Source organism: Pituophis catenifer, unplaced genomic scaffold, assembly GCF_029215685.1.
Source record: "Pituophis catenifer annectens isolate HBS135680 unplaced genomic scaffold, rPitCat1.0.hap2 SCAF_12, whole genome shotgun sequence".
NCBI classification, from domain to species: Eukaryota; Metazoa; Chordata; class Lepidosauria; order Squamata; family Colubridae; genus Pituophis; species Pituophis catenifer.
Genome location: NW_027256892.1, coordinates 25,788,431 through 25,808,254, shown reverse-complemented (window position 1 = coordinate 25,808,254; position 19,824 = coordinate 25,788,431).

Genomic DNA, 19,824 nt, shown 5'->3' with positions numbered 1-19,824 from the left:
ATTATAGATATAAACTCTTAGAGCAAACTCTCTCTCCCAGGTGCCAAGAAACTCCCCAACTTCATACATTACTTTCTCAAAGAAAGACGATCTGAGGTTACGGTTGAAAGATTATCTTTCGTTAAAAGCAAACTCTTAGCAACAGTTTGGGGCAGCCTGCCAGGATCTGGAACTCTCAATCCACAAAAGGGCAATTTTTTTTTTTCTGGGTAATCAGATTTTTGTTTTGTCATAATTGCAAATTTGGCTAATCTAACATCTCATTAGATGGGAATCAAAGGAAACAAAAGGAAACAAAATTGAATTGCCACTCCTGAGTCTTGACTGCCAAAGCACTGGAGATCTTTGTGTGTTTGTGTGTATTTGTGTGTGTTTGTGCGTGTGTGTGTAGGGGATTCTTTTCTTTTCCCTCTTCTTTCCTTGTCTGAGAGCTGGGAAGCCTGATAACAATAAACCAGAATAGCTGAAAGATGGAGGTGGCATGGCTGAAACAGTCTGCAAGAGGAGCAGTGGCATCTGTGCACCTTTGTAGAAAGTTAGCACCCACCCCTCGACTAGAAGAATGAAATATTTTGAGAAATAATATTAAAGAGGCAGAATATTATATTTCCCTGGATGAGAAATGGAGAAACGTGTTTTTTTAGAGGAAGAAAGCAGCCCCTACCTTTCTTAATAGCCCTCAGCAGATATCTACAAGACAAAAGACCTTCAGCTCCAGGGTGATGGGATTAAGACAACCCTAACCCCCAGGATATAATAAGACCATTTAGCAGAAGACACAGAGCTCACTACATTGCACAATCTCCTAAAGACATGGCATCACCCAGCAAACTTCAACCAAACCTGGGAGCTCAGACAAACATGACCCCATAGGAATCTGACAACAGCCAATAGAATACACGTTCTTGCACAGGAACAGGAAGCTCAAGTTCAAAGCCCAAGCGAAGGTATAAATACCCCCCACTCTCAACGCCATGTGGGTCAGCTGCACCAGAACTACAAACATGTGCTTCTGCTTCATCAATAAATGGACCCTCTTTCCAATCAGTCTCCAGCCACCATTTTGTCTCCAGGGCTTTTCTCCTGGCTTGGAACTGAACCAAATGGATATTTTTCTCAACATCTTGAATTCAGGCATTGTGGACCTCCAATCCCATCAGCTCCAGCCAGCAAGGGGAGAAGTTGTGCATGATGGGAATTGCCTGACCCCTGGCCCATTTCTCCTGGGAAATTCTCCTTGGCAGGAACTAGTTTTACTCATTCGCTGGTTCACAGTCACTGTGCTTTAGTGATGAATGGACTAAGATTAAGGGGTCATTCTTGTAGCTCTTTCAAAATATTGTTCAAAGCCCAAGGAGATGCTTCAAATCAAACTACTTAAATGCAAATGTTCCTTTTCCCCAGTCAAAAGTTATTATGGAGACACGATGGAGACAAATTGCCAAGCCAAACCATGCCAGAAAGAGTCTCCCATCTCCTGTGTCAATAGCTTGTATTCGTGATGATTACATTGGTGCCCCAAAGATGTCTCAATGCCACTCTTGGGATCAACAGCTGAACAGATCTACGGCAATCATGTTCTGTTCATTGGTTGTGTAGAAACATCTCACTGGTGCAAGAATGGACTTGAGGGCTGATTTCGCCTGGCTGTTCTTACTCAGGTCTCTTCCTGCATTCGTCTTGTAATGTACATTATTTCATGATCTTGGGAGGGGAGGGGTACCAGTTCCATGGCCTTTGAGGCCTGACACATACAGCTGGTCTTACTCTTATGGCACAGAACCTGCCCAGCTACTCCGAGGTGGCAACCAGGAATGAATGAAGCTGTCAGGGTTCTGACAGATGCCCTAATTAATTCGTAAGCCTCGAGCCAAGTTTCAAAAGAAATCCAGTTATTTATTAGGAGCAACATGTTGGCGCATACCCAAGTGGAGTCAGCTCTGCCCCACGTAATTTATGTCCCAACTATGATCCTGTTTACCCCCTCCTTCCAAAGTGTGTCATAAATCACATTCTCCAATGGAGCACTTTTGCGGGCTATAGAGAACACGCCTCTCCGGCTGGGTCTGGTAACCTAGGCCTTGAGAAAGCCTTAAGAAAGGTATGCGTGGAATGTGCTTCCAGTTGCTGCCATGTTGCTCCGTCAGTTTCCCCCTCTCCTGCCTACGGCAACTCAAGAGCAGGCCAAAAATGCTTTACGAGTTGACAGAAGCCATCTCTAGCCACCAACCTTCTTTCCTTGGGAGACCCTGCATTGTTCAGTGGGATTAAAACCCTTCAGGTTGCATAGAAACTTGTTCTACTTGAAGGCAACAAAGCTTCCAATGTTGGAAATAAGAGCTTTTTTTCTTTTTTTTAAAAAGAAAACCCAAATACTTTTGAAAATAAATGCAGCTAATATTAAACCAAAGGCTTTCTCTCTCTCTTCCAAAGCAAACATCTAACGCTTCAATGCAAATTGATTAAAAAAAAAAAAAAAAAACGAGGCCACCGAGGTGGGGAATGAGAAAGTGCTAGCTGAGTCTCTCATTCGGCTTATTCATCCTTCTTCCAGTGCAGAAGAAACGGTGAGCAGCAGGCTGCAAAATACACAGCGGGCAGCTATTGATACGAACTATCTTGCTTTGCAAATAATGCAAATGACTTTCAAACACCGATCTTGCAAAAGCTCCTTTGCGTTGGCCAAGGACTGGAGGGTATCTAACTCTGAAGCCGAAGAAAAAAGATACCAGCCTATCTGGTATCAGCAGGAATTTGCTCGTAGCTTTTGAAGCAAAACCAATCCTGCTTGGCCGCTGATAAAATTCAAACTCGTATCGGTATTAAATTTTCACTTGCAAAATGATTCCATCGATCTGAGCAGATAATAACCTCTTAACAACAAGCTGGGCCTGACGTTGAATGTTGATCTGCTTTTCTTGTCGCTCAGATGGCGTGGAAACTCTGCCAAGTCCAGACAAGGCGATCGATGGGTGTCCATCTTTGGCTGTTTCCTCTTCCTTTTGTTTTGCATTTGTCGGAGACGAGGAATGGCTGAGGGAGGGTGAGTCTCTGACAGAATCATTCTCGCAGCTATTAAATGAGCATTTTCAAGATTTTGTTGTGGGGGAACATGTCAATAAGGACGATTTGATGTCAGGGAGGAAGGAACTGGGTTGTCAGAAGTATTAGAAAGGAGGAAATGATTCGCCCAGGAAAAGGAGATTGGAAATTTAAAACTTTCACCAAAGAGGACCTGAGTTTCGTAGTTAGCCAAGCTGGCTTCTGAATGGCACCCCTTTTCTGCCTATTCAGTTTTCTAAGGGTTTGGCATTTTCCCCCCAAAACAGCAGGTCTTTGGAAGGAAGTGCTGTCCCTGGTCTCCTTCCATGAAGAAACGTCTGTGGAGATTCTCCCTCCTCCAGGCCACGGTTGCCCCAAAGCTGTTTTTCCAAAAGGCAAACAGACTTTCCTGGTGTTTGTCTTTGAAAACGTTTCACTTCTCATCCGAGAAGAACTGGAGAAGCTTCTTCAATGAGAAGCGAAACATTTTCAAGGGAAAAAAACCCTTGAACATATACCCTTATTCTTACAAACTCTTTTAGTTTGTACTTTTCAGAATCTTGATCCTTAATCCAGGAAGGAAGGAAGGAGAGGGAGCAAAGGGAAGGGAAGGGAAGGAGGGAAGGAAGGAAGGAGAGAGAGGGAAGGAAAGAAGGAAGGAAAGGAAGGAAAGGAAGGAAAGGAAGGAAAGGAAGGAAAGGAAGGAAGGAAAGGAAGGAAGGAAGGAAGGAAGGAAGGAGAGGGAGTGAAGGGAAGGGAAGGAAGGAAGGAGAGGGAAGGAAAGGAAGGGAAGGAAGGAAGGGGAGGGAGGGAGGGAAGGGAAGGAAGGAAGGCAGGAAAGAAGGAAAAAAGGAAGGAAAGGGAGGGAAGCGAAGGAAGGAAGGAGAGGGAGGGAAGGGAAGAGAAGGAAGGAGGGAAGGAAGGAAGGAAGGAAGGAAGGAAGGAAGGGGAGGGAGGGAGGGAAGGGAAGGAAGGAAGGCAGGAAAGAAGGAAAAAAGGAAGGAAAGGGAGGGAAGCGAAGGAAGGAATGAGAGGGAGGGAAGGGAAGGGAAGAGAAGGAAGGAGGGAAGGAAGGAAGGAAGGAAGGAAGGAAGGAAGGAAGGAAGGAAGGAAGGAAGGAAGGAAGGAAGGCAAAGTAACAATTCCTCTATCCTTTTGTATGCTCAGATTTAAAACCAGGTTTGGAAATGTCAAGTATTCAATTTCAGACCATTGCAAATGCCCAGAAGAGTCACCGTTATCTCGTAAATTGGAGAAAATGAGCTGCTGTTGGCAGCTTTCGACAAGATTTTCACAAGGCTGCATTTGCAGAACGCGGAACGCTCTCCCAGGTGCTTATTCAGAATAACGCTTATGAAGTGGCCTTTGGCGGCACTAAATTTCTGAAGCCATCTGCAAAGTTGATTTTAATACATGCTATATATACATATGTAAAAGATGCGATCTCTAACAAAAAGGGGATTTCGGTTCACCAAAGAACTTCTGCAAGGCTCGTAAGACCTAATTGCAAATGCATGAGCCCCACATCTCATGTTTTCCAGTATTCATTTCTCCACACGACCGGCTGAATACCTTTAAAACAAGAGCTCCTGCCCACTCACATGAACCTGAGAGGAATAAATTCCAGCCCCAGGACTCCAAAACTATATGATAAATATTGGATTTGCCTCATCCTCTTTTAGCATAATCCAAACTGGAGGTGGAGGTGTCCACTGGAGCTGTTGACAGGATGCCAAGCGTTCGACATCATGTGTCTGTGGAAAGATTTTGCAACATTAGTGTGGGATTAATTATCCTCATCCCAGGATTAGCCTCTTCTAAAGCAGCCAGCTCTCTGTTTTCTCTCCATCCCTCCTCATCCCCCGCCACTGACCTTCCCGTGTACCGTCAATACCTGATTATTCCTTTTTCTGATTCTTCAAAGCTTCAGCCAATTATTGATTTACAGGGGACAGTTCCCCTAATTGCTTAAGGACAATGGTCCCCAACTTCTCTGGCATCAGGGACCGGTTTCATGGGAGATAAATTTTCCACGGGGGGGGGGGGGAGATGGGGATAGTTTTGTGCGCAACCACATCCCACACATGTGCCGATGAAGCCTTGCTGCTTGTGGGGCCCAATTCTTAACAGGCCACAGACCGGTACTGGATCCAGTTTAAGGAGGCTTCAAAATCTAGGAGACAGAATGGAAAAATATACCTTGCTCAGTCCTGACAGCTTGCTCAGTCCTTACAACAACAACAACACAACAACATCAATAATATAGACATGACCGAGTTGCTAAATTAATCCACTGGTCATTATGTAAAAAATATGACTTACCTGTATCCAAAAAGTCATGGGAACATAAAGTGGGAAAAGTTATAGAAAATGAGAAGGTGAAGATCTTGTGGGACTTTCGAATACAGACGGATCATCACTTGGAACACAACATGCCGGATATCACAGTTTTCAAAAACCGAAATGTACAATTTATTGACATCGCAGTACCAGGAGATGCCAGAGTCGAAGAAAAAAAACTGGAAAAAATTACGAAATATCGCGACCTGGCCATCGTAACTACATGGCTATGGATGAAACATATAAGAGTGATACCCATTGTCATCGGGGCACTTAGTACCATGTCCAAGAATTTTATAAGATACATCAACAAATTGCAGCTTCCTGCAATAACACCAGCGGAACTGCAAAAAACTGCGCTACTTGGAACATCGTACATCTTAAGAAGGTCCTTGGTTGATACCTAGGACGCTGGCAGCAACCCGTATCCACCATTAGTACTAGTCAATGGTATTTGTGGTGCATTTTTGAATGTTCAGTTGACTGAGTTTCATGTTTAATGAATAAAAGAAATAATAATAATAATAATAATAATAATAATAATAATAATAATAATAATTCAACATGTTACCACCAACAGCAAATGCCGCCTCTGCAATGAGAAAGATGAGACAGTCAACCACCTGATCAGAGGATGCAGCAAAATTTCACAAACTGACTACTTACAACGCCATGACCGCATTGCTAAGGTCATTCACTGGAAATTGTGCCAGAAGTTTGGATTTGAGTACAGCAAAAACCACTGGGAACATCAGGTTGAGAAAGTTTTAGAGAATGAGAAACTCAAGATCTTGTGGGACTTTAGGATTCAGACTGACAGGCACTTGACACACCTGACATAATAATAGTTGAAAAGAAAAAAGGATGGTTCATTGACATTGCAATACCTGGTGATGCACGAATTGAAGATAAGCAGCAAGAAAAAATCACAAAGTACCGGGACTTGCAAATTGAAGTTAAGCGATTGTGGAAAAAGAAATCGTGTGTTGTCCCGATTGTAATTGGAGCCCTTGGAGCAATACCCAAAGGGCTACCCCGCTATTTAGAAATTCTAAATTTGCCGGACTTGAACATTTTGACTCTCCAAAAAACCACCTTACTCGGAACAGCTTACATCCTCCGATGATACCTTAACAGTTCCTAGGTCCTTGGTTAGGACTCGAGCTGCTGAGCTATTAACCAGCCTCAAAGGCTGTGAATCTCATTAAAGATTAACCAATAATAATAATAATAAGATAACTGATGATTTGTGCCCTGCACTCCCAAACAAGATGCCCCTTGAAGTAGATCCATCTCTTTAGAAGGAGAGGTCAGAGAAACGAGGTCATCTGAGAAGAAACCCAATGAATTATTTCCATCCAGTTTGGGGGTGGGGGAAGAGAAAGCTTTTTTGGAACTGTTATCAGTTTGAAGTTGAGATATGGGTTCACAGCTTAGCAAGTGAAAATAAGGCCTTATTTTCTTACATTTTCAGAGACGGATGGGAGAAGCGGAGCCTTCTAAATTTACTGCAGTTGGGGCTTTTTAACGCTGATGCTTTCACAAATCCTCCCTCCAAGGAGAGAGAAGGTCATGTCCAGTAAATTCATTCTCCATTAGCAGGTATAAAATCTACATGATGTGATTCATAGCAGGACAACAATGAGAGAGTTTGAGGAAATATCTTCCTTGTATTTTCTCTGCTGCTTGGCTGCAGCACGCTTTTCACTCCTTTCCCCATTATATATCCAAGGAAGAAAATTTGGGTTATGTTAACTTTTCAAGAGAGAGAGAGAGAGAGAGAGAGAGAGAGAGAGAGAGAGAGAGAGAGAGAGAGAGAGAGAGAGAGAGAGAGAGAGAGCTGTCAAAACAGATTCTTGCTGGCTTCTGTTTTAGGTGAGAACCTGCCTGTGATGCTGGCGAGGAGTTATTCACTGGAGTTAATGAAATGCTTGGGTTTGAGTCATTTAAAGTGTGAAAAAGAATGCTTCAAGGTAACAGGGAACATAATTACAAACCAGCTTCTTGCTTTTTCTTATTTATGTTGGTTCTGGAGGATGCTTCAACTTCTGGCATCGCTTAGATAGAGCAACGTTTCTCATCCTTGGCCCTGTTGTGGCCCGTACTCAGCCTGTGCGGCTGGTGGCTGATTCGGACAGCGAGGAGGCTGGTGTGGTGCTGCGCCAGCAGCCTGTGCAGCTGGCACTCGAGTCGGACAGTGAGGAGGCTGGAGAAGATGTGGTGCCATAGGCGGGGATTCAGCCAGGGCCTTCAGAACCTCCAGAAGCTCCCATAAGTGAAGAGGAAGAAGAGGAGGAGCCTCTTCTCAATGCACGGGCGCGCAGAGCTGCCAAAAGGCAGGACTGACTCCTCAGGAGGAGGTCTCCTCGAGAGTAAGGCTTGGGGCTAATTGGCCACTCCCTTAGCCTATTTAAGGAGGAACGCTGACTGAAGCAATTTGCAAGGAACAACTTCGTTCACTCTCCTTCATGCCTTGATCTTAGTTCTCTGCAAATTGCTTCTGGGCTTTCTGCCAATCATAGTAAGATTAAGATTATTTATTCTTTGGAATTTTGTAGGCTGTTAAGAAAGTTAATTAACAGCCTTTGTTTGAAAAAAAAACCTTAATTTAGTAAACTAAGGTTTGTACAGACTTTGTGTGTGCTGCATTCTTTGGGTCCATAGCTAGGGCAGAACAGGCCCCTTGAAGGTACCTTATGCCACCAGACTCGAAATTTTGGGCTTAGACTTCTTAGAACTTCACCGTCTTCAGTCTAAGCATAGTGCATAAAATCATCTGCTACAATGTCCTACCAGCCAATGAATTCTTCAGCTTCAACCAAAACAATACAAGAGCACACAATAGATACAAACTCATGGTAAACCGATCCAAACTAGACTTCAGAAAATACGACTTAGCCTGGAATGCACTACCTGACTCTATGATTTCTTCCCCAAATCCCCAAAACTTTAACCTTAGACTGTCTACTGTAGACCTCACCCCATTCTTCTGGGTTAGCATTCCCAGAGACCCTGACCGGACATTGGTTAGGCCAACTAAGAAAACTGAAGAATGATAAGAGTTGGGAGCAACCTTGGAGCAGTGGTGAAATCCAAATTTTTTTACTACCGGTTCTGTGGGCGTGGCTTGGTGGGCTTGGTGTGGTGTGGTGTGGCTTGGTGGGTGTGGCTTGGTAGGCATGGCAGGGGAAGGATACTGCAAAATCTCCATTCCCACCCCACTTCAGGGAGAAGGATACTGCAAAATCTCCATTCCCACCCCACTCTGGGGCCAGCCAGAGGTGATACTTGCCGGTTCTCTGAACTACTCAAAATTTCTGCTACCAGTTCTCCAAACTGCTCAAAATTTCCACTACTGGTTCTCCAGAACCTGTCAGAACTTGCTGGATTTCACCCCTGCCTTGGAGATCTTCTAGTCCAACTCCCTGCTCAACCAGGAAACCCTAATACCATTTCACGCAAGTGATTATCCAATCTCTTCTTAAAAACTTCTAGTATTGGAGCACCTACAACGTCCGGAGGCAAGTCGTTCCACTGGTTAATTACTCTCACTGTGAGGAAATTTTTCCTTAGTTCTAGGTTGCTTCTCTCCTTGATTAGTTTTGTTGGAATTCATTGTTGGAATGTATTTCTATGCAACAACTACAGTAGTATTCAGCCAGTAGATGGCAATGTTTACAAGTTTGGATCTATGGTGTATATACTCTATGCTCTTTTGTTCTAAGTAGAGTTTCCTGTTTCCTGTTACAGTTTTATAGTTGAGCAGTAAAGCACATGGTGATTGTGCTCTTTGTTTGCCCTGCGGTGCTATAAATATATAAACATAATTTCTAACACGTTTCCACCCATTGCTTCATGTCCTGCCTTTGGGTGTTTTGACCCACTGTTCTTTGTGGCTGCTCCTTAGATGTTGGAACATTGCTATCATGTCCATACCTGTGCAGAAAAGTACCTATGATGTACTTCCTAACCTGGCTCTCTGTCTTGGGAAAAATCCTATTTATTTAGTTATTAAATGTACACACCACCCACCTCAAGGTGACTCTGAGCTACTCAAGACCCCGGGGATTTGAAGTTCAGCTTGCCTGATGGGCATCAGGTTGGGTAATGCCCTGTGATATTCCTTGCCTCCCCTTTCCTAAAGGAAAAACAGACCTCCGATATAAGACAAGACATCCGATGAAATAACATTTTGTTCACTCGGTAGCTTTAGATGTATTTCCCAGTTAACTTGTTTGAGTTTTGTCTTGGCAGATGGTGTGATCTCCTTTGGGATGTATCTCACTATTTCTTTGGAAACTCCACAACTCATTTTTTTTAAAAGTCCCTCCAGATAAAAGAGGTTGGAAATATGAAGAAGAAAAGAAAGAAGGCAGCATGTATTCTTCTCCCTGAGTTGCTGTGAAAGCACTCTTTAATTTTTCTTCTTCTTCTTTTTATAAAGCTGAATATAGCAGTGGTGGAAGCCGATGCGCTTTTTTTGATTCTTATAAAGGAGAATATTTGTAGCTCGGGGTTGAAATGAGGGGTCATTTGGTGCTCTCTGAGCTTGGTTGTTTTCTTGCAGACATTTTATGACCCAACTAGGTAATACCAGTGTTAGAAAGGAGCGGGCTTTGCTCTCTGTACCACCCCCTTATAGCACTGATGATGTTACCTAGTAGGGTCATTAAATGTCTGCAAGAAGACAAAGTCAGAGAGCACCAAGGCTTTTTTAACTGCTAGGTGGAGGGTCCCTGCCAAGGGTTTGGCTTTGCATAGGGAATTGCTGGAGATGAAGGAGTTTAGTTAGTATAGTTTAGTTAGTTTATTATATTTATATACCACCCTTCTCCCGAAGGACTCAGGGCGGTGAACAGCCATGGTAAAAACAATATACAACAAAAATTTAAAAACTTGATTAAAATAATTCAATCATTGGCCGAATTTAAAACACCCAACTAAAATCATTTTAAAACTCCTATCAAAACCCAATTTAAAATCCTTTATCCCGTCAGACCAGCTTGCTGGAATAATAGGGTCTTAAGAGCACGACGGAAGGCACGGAGGTCGGGGATCCTTCATATGTCCGGGGGCAGTTTGTTCCATAGGGCCGGGGCCCCCACAGAGAAGGCTCTCCCCAGAACTTCCTCAGATGAGACAGTCCCATATTGTTGGACCTTCCAAGGTTTCAGGATATTCAGATATTCAATGCCCTTTGCTCTCACCCAAAATTGTGGTATGGGGTTTGTTCCCCTTCCCTTCAACACTCTTAATCTGTACCCCTGTCTCTGGGATTGCTCAACTGAAATACTTAAGGAGGGTATGCATTATCCAGGATATTATAATGTTTTTATCTGCATGCAGTAGAAAGGCCCCCTCCCCCATAGTTAATGGCTGAATGTTATCTGTGAACCAAGCTAGTGGTGAGATCCTTGGGTGACAAACATACATCCATTCAAAAAGGGGTTAATTTGGAAACACAATTGGGATCAGAAGTCTTTGCGAGCGCCAAAGATCCATTTTACTTGCTTCTCATCTGTTGAAAAGGGACACAGACACATCAAACGTTCGGTTGCCAAATTTCAGAATTAATATCTGCGAGATGGCAAGAGGTATATTGGAAGTCAAAAAAAGTCAAAATGGCAGCCGTGAGAGTACAATCAAAGTGATGCCTGTTTCTTTTTTTTTAATGGGCATGGATGGTGGCCTCCATTCTGAATTTTTTGCAACACCCTGCCAACAATCCCGCAGAGTGGGATACCCGGAGGAGAACAGTTTTGTCCCACGTTCTGAAAAACCTGAGAGTATTTGTTGGCTTAATTACAGTATTTTAATTCTCTCACAGTATGCAATTTGACACCAGACGCATTCTTTTCCTACTGCAAATGCAATTAAATCAGCTCCTTGTTTCTGTGCTTATTCCGACTCTTGGAACTCCTGACCCTTGCAGTGCCAGCCAAATCATAAACGTCTAGTGGAAAAAGCTCGGTGAATTAAATCAGAAAAGAGAGCTGAGATTTAGCTTGCTAAAAAAAAAAAAAAACCTCCACGCCCTACAGTTTCTGTTTCTCGCCTGTCCAACAAATCCTCCCACAGCATCAGTGCTCTGTGTTATTAGCATGGGCCAATTAATCCTGCTGTATCCATAAACTAATCAGCAGCGGTTAGAAGCCTATTATTAAAATGCGCATTCCCACCTAAGCTACTCCAAAATAACAGCCGCAGCACAATAAGGCATCCTGTATGCAAATGTAATCAAGAGACTGTAAGCAGTGACATCGTTTTGCCTAATTGCAAAGCAGGGATTTGGGGGCTGAGACAATGTAAGGCTTAGCGTGGCCGGTGATATTTAATACACATCCCACCGTCCCTCTTCCCTCCTTGCTGGTGCTTTATTGAATTATGGGGAGGGCAGGGTTTTTTTGGGAGGGAGGTGGGAGGGAGAACAATCTGCAAGGTTTAGGGCAGGTGTCAGCAACCTGCGGCTCTGGGAGCTGCATGCGGCTCTTTGGGCCACTTGACACTCCCTGTTGAGTGATCCCACCACTGCTGGCCCCACCCCTCGCCCTCCCCTCCCAGTCATTCCTCGCCTGGCCTGAGAAGGTAAGGGCGACGGCGGAGGGATGGAGAAGCAATCAGGGCAGAGACAGAGAGAGATACAGAGAGAGGGAGGGAGGGAGGGAGGGAAGGAGGGGAGAGAGAGAGATGTCAAAAGGGTTTTGTGGTTCCCAGTGTTTTTTAACAACTGGTTCTCTGCCCTAATGACCAGCTGGGTAGGCGTGGCTAGGGGGGTCATGTGACTTGTGGAAGTGAATGACGTCGAGTTGGCCACGCCCACCCAGATTTTGTGGCTCCCGGTGTTTTCTTTTCTGTGGGAAACGGATCCAAATGGCTCTATGAGTGTGTCACTGCGTTCTTTTATTTACCAGCTGAGCTCTCATTTCTGGACTATCAGACTTTCCGTAGCTTGCCAAGAATCCTTATCAGTAAGCTAAATTGCGCATGTCTCTCCAACCACATTCCTTCTTCACACACTTTTCTTTCTTCTCTTGCCAAGAGACGTCCGGCTGCTGAGAAGTAACCGATAAGAACTTTTGCAAAAATGTAACAATTAATTTTTTTAGATAGTTAGATGTTTTATTTTCTTTATAACAAATAAATGAGTTTTCTTAGAAGATATATCTTCCGGTTTGTTTTCTTAAAGTATGCTGGCAAGGAAAGGTCTCGATCCGCCCCTCTTAATCAAGGTGCAATTATCCCAAAAGCAGAATGGGATTAATCAGCGCCCTGACAGAGTGTTTAAGGTTGCAGACCCCTGGTTTATGGGGATTCAGCCCCTAAAGCATATAGAAGATGAAAGTTATTAGTTTTCCCATGTGTTTGATGCAGGAAGCAGGCACCAATTGTAGCATGCATCCTGAAAGAGGATGAACATTGTTTTGAAACATGAAAATGTGCTCTTCCCTCAGTAAACCAGAACATCAACCCCAGCACATCTGGTCCCTGGACTGTCCATGGAACACTTTTCCCAGGTCCAGATTCCATCCTTCCCAAATGACATTCTGAGCAGACACTTAGGATGGGGAAGCTTCCCTTCTCCAGGCTCTATAGCACTTGTGCAAAATAAATAAATAAATAAAAATGCATTGGGATTCCAGAGTCGTATCTTGTACGTGTTAGATTTATTTACTGAGACATTGACAAGGTAAGATGGGGGAGGAAAAAAAATGAGATGGCAATATTACTTGTGAGCAGAAGGCTTGGCTATCATTCTCCAGCTATTGATCCCATCAGCTTTATAGATTCTGAAGCATGAGTAATGGGTTTGCGAAAAACTCTCTGTGAAATGTCACAGAGCATCTTTGAAATGGGCACATCCTGGATGGGTGTGTGTGTGTGTGGGGCAACCAGGCCAGGTTGTAAATTGAGGGCCCTCTCGGAGAGGAAATGGCTTTGCAGAGCAGTGTCAACAGCCTCTTTTTTTGAAGCCAGCCTCTCTCAAGATTCAGGCACTTCAGAATCTCAGCATTGCCAGAAATCAACACCCAGGTGAGCAGAGATTAACAGCAAGATTAATATTAGACCCACAATCTGGCAGTAAACAACACCCCAATCAATGAACTGCCACCTCAGGCAAACAAGGTAACAGTAAACAACAGCCTAATAAAGGAACCACCAAGAACCCTCCGACCAACACTGACAGGACAAGCCATTAATAGATAAACAGAGAGCAAACCCTACTCCCTGCTAACACTGATGAAGTTACCTAATTGGGTCATGAAACGTCTGCAAGAAAACAGCCAAGCTTGGAGAGCATCAAGGACCTTGCAGTTCCCCTCCTCCTCCTCCTCCTCCTCCTCCTCCTCCTCCTCCTCCTCCTCCTCCTCCTCCTCCTCCTCCTCCTCCTCCCTCTCCTCACAAACCCCACCCCTTCTAGCATTGATGATGTTACCTAGTTGGGTCATGAAATGTCTACAGGAAAACAACCAAGCTCAGAGAGTACTGAGGACCCCACACAAAACAACTTGTCTAGGAGCAGGGAAAAGAACCCTTAATGTCGAGCTGAGTACCTAACAGGTTGGCAGGATTGGACCTGCATCTGGAATAGGCTTGTGGAGTAACCTGAACCAACATTGCAAGAGAAAATAGCTGGCTGGAGCTTGAGCCGAACCACCTGAAGGGAAGAGACAGGAATGTTTATTCTTTGTTTTTTTTTTAAAAAAAAATTAATTTTATTTTTTATTAGACTTTTATTAGTTAAAAAATGCAAACAAATATAAATACAACAATACAACATACAAAACAAACAAACATCAATCAGTCTTACGACTTGCTCTTAAAGTTGTCACATCGGTAGACTATTTTTCCCTTATTTATCTATATGTCTGTATATTTATGTATTTACATGTGAGGCATTAATGTACATTCCATCCTTAAATTGTTACACTCCTTAATTGGTACTCAAAAATTTTTCTCAGAATTGACCTTATTCTTTAGTGTCCCTACGAATGTATTTCTAACTTTTTCTCCAACCAGTTATACCATTTTTGCCATGCTAAGTAGTACTCCGTGTCATCTTTCTCCTTTTGTAAGTTTGTCCATTTCTGCACATTCTGTGATTTTAGTGATTATTTTGTTTTCTGTCGGTATGTATTCATGTTTCCATGTCTATTCTTTGAAGACCCCAAGAGAGGACAGATGGAGAACGTTATGCACGTAACAGAAGAAGAGGCAAGCACAGTTTGGGAATCAGTAGCTGGTAGCTCATTTCGAAGTTTAGGGCTCAGACGTCTTAGTAGGAGATTTTCTATTGAATTTCAATCTGATTGTTCCTCCGTACCTCACATTCAGAAAAGATCTCCAGCACAGATCTTCCTCGGATCTTTTCAGACTCTCGTATTAGCAGTGTAACCTTTCCAATAACATCTGCCTTTGCTTTTCTCTCACTGAGATAATCAGGAGGCGAACCGTTGCGACTTATGATCTGGGCTGGAAGGTGGAACTCTGACCGACTGTATTTCCTTCCATCTAACATCATCACAAACATTGATGCATTCCGATCTGTTGCGTCTGTTCCTATTGTGGCTGGATTTGCCTCTTTCTGCTCTTCTTGCCAGCTGTTCACCTGTGCTTTCCCAGATGTTCAGGAAACGTGCAGGTTTTCACTTACCAAAGCATAAATCGAGGAGAACATTTCAGTATGAAAAGCACCAGTAAAGCCAGCCTCAAGAAAAGGCAGAAGTGAGCAAGTGAAAGTAGAGAACTGATCCCCAAAGATCTAATCCTGTGAGCTGAGTTGGTGAGGTTTCTGGTCAGTGGTCGCTTCCAGTTGTTCCAGTTGTTCTGGCATGACAAATCCGAGAAACCTGAAGCCAGCATGGGAGAGAAACAGGGCTTTTCATTTTGTGTTTTCAGCTTGGCATTTAGTTTCCTCTTGCCGTTTCCAATGTACAGTTATTGTGAGATGTCTTGAGCAAAATTGAGTAATGGAGCGGTGATACAGGAAATAAAACAGAGAAATGATGGGAGGAACTAAAAACAGATCAAAACAAATGAATGTACAGAAATGAGTTTTCTCCAATCTCCTCTTTCTTGATTATGTCACCAGACTTGAATTTCTGGGCTAAGAAAACTTAGAACTATGCCGCCTTCGGTATGACTTAAGCATAGCTCATAAAATTATCTGCTACAGTGTCCTATTTACAAAGTCTGCACTACTATTAATCTTCTCATTGTTCCCACCACCTATCTCCTTCCACTTATGACTGTATGACTATAATTCTGTTGCTTGTATCCTTACGATTTATGTTGATATTGTTTCCTGATTGCTTATTTGTACCTTATGACTATCATTAAGTGTTGTACCTTATGATTCTTGATGAACGTATCTTTTCTTTTATGTACACCGAGAGCGTATGCACCAAAGACAAATTCCTTGTGTGTCTAATCACACTTGGCCAATAAAAAATTCTATTCTATTCTATTCTATTCTATTCTATTCTATTCTATTCTATTCTATTCTATTCTATTCTATTCTACTTGTCAATGACTACTTCAGCTTCAATCACAACAACACATGAGCACACAATAGATACAAACTTAAAGTGAACTGCTCCAAACTCGATTGCAGAAAATACGACTTCAGCAACAGAGTGGTCAATGCCTGGAATGCACTACCTGACTCTGTGGTTTCTTCCCCAAACCCCCAAAACTTTAACCTTAGACTGTCTACTGTTGACCTCACCCCATTTCTAAGAGGTCTGTAAGGGGTGTGCATAGGTGCACCAGCATGCCTACCATCCCTGTCCTAATATTTCCTCTATTTGTATCTATTTTATGTATCCAATCCATGTTTATACTTATTACCTAATGGGTTCTTGACAAATAAATAAATAAAAATAAATAAAAGTTGACAAGAGGTTTCTGTAGTGGAAATTGGAAACACGATTCCCCATAACTTGGACCCATGCTGGAATTCTTAGGGTAGTGCAATGACAATCAGCCAAAAAGCAATCAATGCATTTGTACACACAAAGGCAAACTGGTTGCTTCACATGCAAATAACCCATGATTACAAATGTGATTTATTTTTTTTGCCTTTTCTATTAATGTCTTCTGGAAAAAAAAAAGCAGTGACACAAAATATATCCACATAGATGCAGAAATAGGTGCAATCCTAGCCCTAATCCCATTGAGCTCAATGGGATTCCATCACTTTGGGGAAGAGAGAATAGGGAGCTGAGAGAAGATTTGTAGTAAAATCGGAGTGGTAGCACCCAAAGAACATAAGCGGATCAAGCCACGTGCTGCTAAGGAACATGCATTGGTTCAGGATGCTGAAAGTAACAGCCTGAAATTGGGAAAATGTTCCATCTGTATCTCTAATTCTTCTGTCCACCAAGTACTTTCTTTCCTTTCTTCTGGAGGGAGAGAATCTTTTTCATTTCCAAATGCTTGACTTGATCTGGATCAATTAAAAAAAAAAAATGAATCGCCTATGATCCATATTTCTCTCTACTCAAGATACAATCCCCCCTTTTTTTCGTGGTGTGGAGAGGCCTTATTCTTTTCTAAGCACAGTGTCTTAGACTGTTGGATCTACTCAAGGTAGGAAGATCTCTTCTGTAGGACTGGATTGTTCTTTTGCAGAAGAATACACACACACTAAAAACCCTGAGGAACATCTAGAGATGTTGGGGACATCATCAGGAGTGGGTTATCTTTAGAACTGGGGGACCTGTCCCTTGCTCACCTTAGTTCTTGATACCTGGGGGGTTTGTGGGTGCATTTTGTTTGCTCTGGAAAAATCGAAGAAGTTTTTTCTCTTTGCCAAAGAAAAAACGAGATGCCATCTACCGTGTTTCCCCGAAAATAAGACCCTGTCTTATATTTTTTTGAATCCTGAAATAAGCGCTTGGCCTTATTTTGGGGGAGGTCTTATTATTTTGGGGCTCATGGAGCAAGATGGGGCTCCTTTTGCCATCTTAACTGATTTCCAGATCTACGTTTAAATATTTTCAGGGAGGGCTTATTTTGGGGGGGAGGCTTATTTTAGTGCATGCGCTGAAAAGCCCGATTGGGCTTATTATTAGGGGAGGTCTTATTTTCGGGGAAACAGGGTATATATCCAACTGCAGAGAACAGCTGTAGGCCATTCTTTTGCCTCTGCCAGCTGGGTTGCTAATCCAGCCAAGTGACTGAATACGTCGCAACAAGTCATCAACTCGTCTTTTCCAAAGGGTACAGAAAGGCAGCCTGGTGAGATGACAGCCTCCACAGTTTACTAACGCTGAGATTTCTTCCAGATGAAAAGGCCACTTACGTGGAGATTGCCATGATTAGAATTCCTTCATTTATTTAGTTTATCATGCTCCAAAGGTCATGTTCCTAGAAGTGTCGGAATAAGTCCAGATAAATGAAATGTTAAGATACTAGGAGAAGGAGATAAACTTTCTTTCTTTTCTCTCTCTCTCTCTCTAAAAAGCACAAGGAGCTCTTTTGTTTGTCCTCTCACTGCATTTATTTCTTCTAAATATATCTCAGAGCTTCTTGAAGGAGCAGAAAACAGATACAGATAATGAGCCACAGTGGTGCAGTGTTAGAATGCAGTACTGCAGGCTCCTTCTGCTGACTGCCGGCTGACTGCAATTTGGCAGTTCGAATCACACCAAGCTCAAGGTGACTCATCCTGTCATCCTTCTGAGGCGGGTAAAATAAGGACCCAGATTGTTGGGGGCAAGAGGCTGACTCTGTAAATCACTTAGAGAGGGCTGTAAAGCACTGTCAAGCGGTATATAAGTCTAAGTGCTGCTGCTGTTGCTATGTCAAGAAATAGTGGCACACCATTCATCTAACCAGAACCATCCAGAGGTAAAGCCTGACTTCTCCTTTTATGTTGTCCCGTGGTTGCCATCCACGTGGCTGCAACCAGCTTGGCTTAGTGTCACACATTTGAACTAATATCAGCACAACATTGCCCCAGATGTTCGTTGCGGAATCAAAACAGGAGCAGGTGGATGGAAAGAAATGAATATAATATATAAAGCAGTGGTGGGTTTCAAAATTTTTTACTACCGGTTCTGTGGGTGTGGCTTGGTGGGCGTGGTATGGCATGGCTTGGTGGGCATGGCAGGGGAAGGATACTGTAAAATCTCCATTCCCTTCCCTTATATTCAGTTTCTTCTATCTTCTGAAACACTTCTGCCTCAGCTGTCATCAATTTCGATTTCAAAGCAAAGAATCTGCACGAATGGAGTGAGGGACATAAGAGAAAAAAAATCGATGATAAGACCGTGTCTTAGAAGAAGACTTCATCTGCTTTAGAGCCACACTAGGCAGGGTGTGAAGGTGGACAATTTGGAGCCTACAGCCAAGACCCAAATATATTTTCACTTAACCAGACATCTGGCACAGATGGAGATGTCTGTCTTCTGGGGCAAGGTTTTAACCTACTTGGCTCTTTTTAATAGACGTGTTTTTAAGTTTGTAATTTACGCTTTTAATTTTTATTCTTGTGATGGTTCACCGACTTGAGCCCCACTTCGACCAAAAGCCAAAGCTGGATCTAAGAATAAGTCAGTCAATTCCAGAGGCACACTTGGCCTCCAGAAGCCTGGGAATGCAGGATGAATCCTAATAGCCATTTAGTCCTAGTAGGCCATTTAACCTTGAACGGCTTTTATTTTAACCAATGCCGCAGGATGAAAGATTTCTTCCACCGCAGGATCAGCAAGTAGGTGAAAGTGTGTGTGTCACTCTGCCTGTACAATGAGGTTGTTGTGAACTTTACTTTGCCTGTCTCTGGGGAAGCAACCCCACATGTTGGAGAGACTCGGTTGGGCTTGTAAAGGAAGGTCCTCTCCTTCTGCAAATATTGACACTTTTGCTCGGTGCTTCTCATTAGCCCCCCTAAAGCTGGAGAGCAAAATGGACTGTGAATTCTCTATGGAATCCTGGCTCAGCAATTGTTTTTGGTTTCCTTTCACTTACCTGTCTGAGAAATGGGGAAGCAGCAGCAGCCAGGCAGAGCTGCCCTTTGCCAAAGAAAGCATGGTTGATTTTATGTAGCTGCGTAAAGATTGGGGGTGAGAGGGTGATACGCAATATTTGTTTTATTTCCAGACATGGAGCATAATGAGGTTCTCCCTGAATTTAGGAGGCTTCTTTTAGGAGGGAGGGAGACAGGAAGAGAAAGAAAGAAAGAGAAAGAGAAAGAGAAAGAGAAAGAAGGAAGGAAGGAAGGAAGAAAGGAAGAAAAGAAAGAAAGAAAGAAAGAAAGAAAGAAAGAAAGAAAGAAAGAAAGAGAAAGAAAAACAAAGAAAGAAGGAAGGAAGGAAAGGAAAAAAAGAGAAAGAGAAAGAGAAAGAAAGAGAAAGAAAGAAAGGGAAGGAAGGAAAGAAAGAAAGAGAAAGAAAGAAAGGAGGGAGGGAGGGAGGGAGGGAGGGAGGGAAGGAAGGAAGG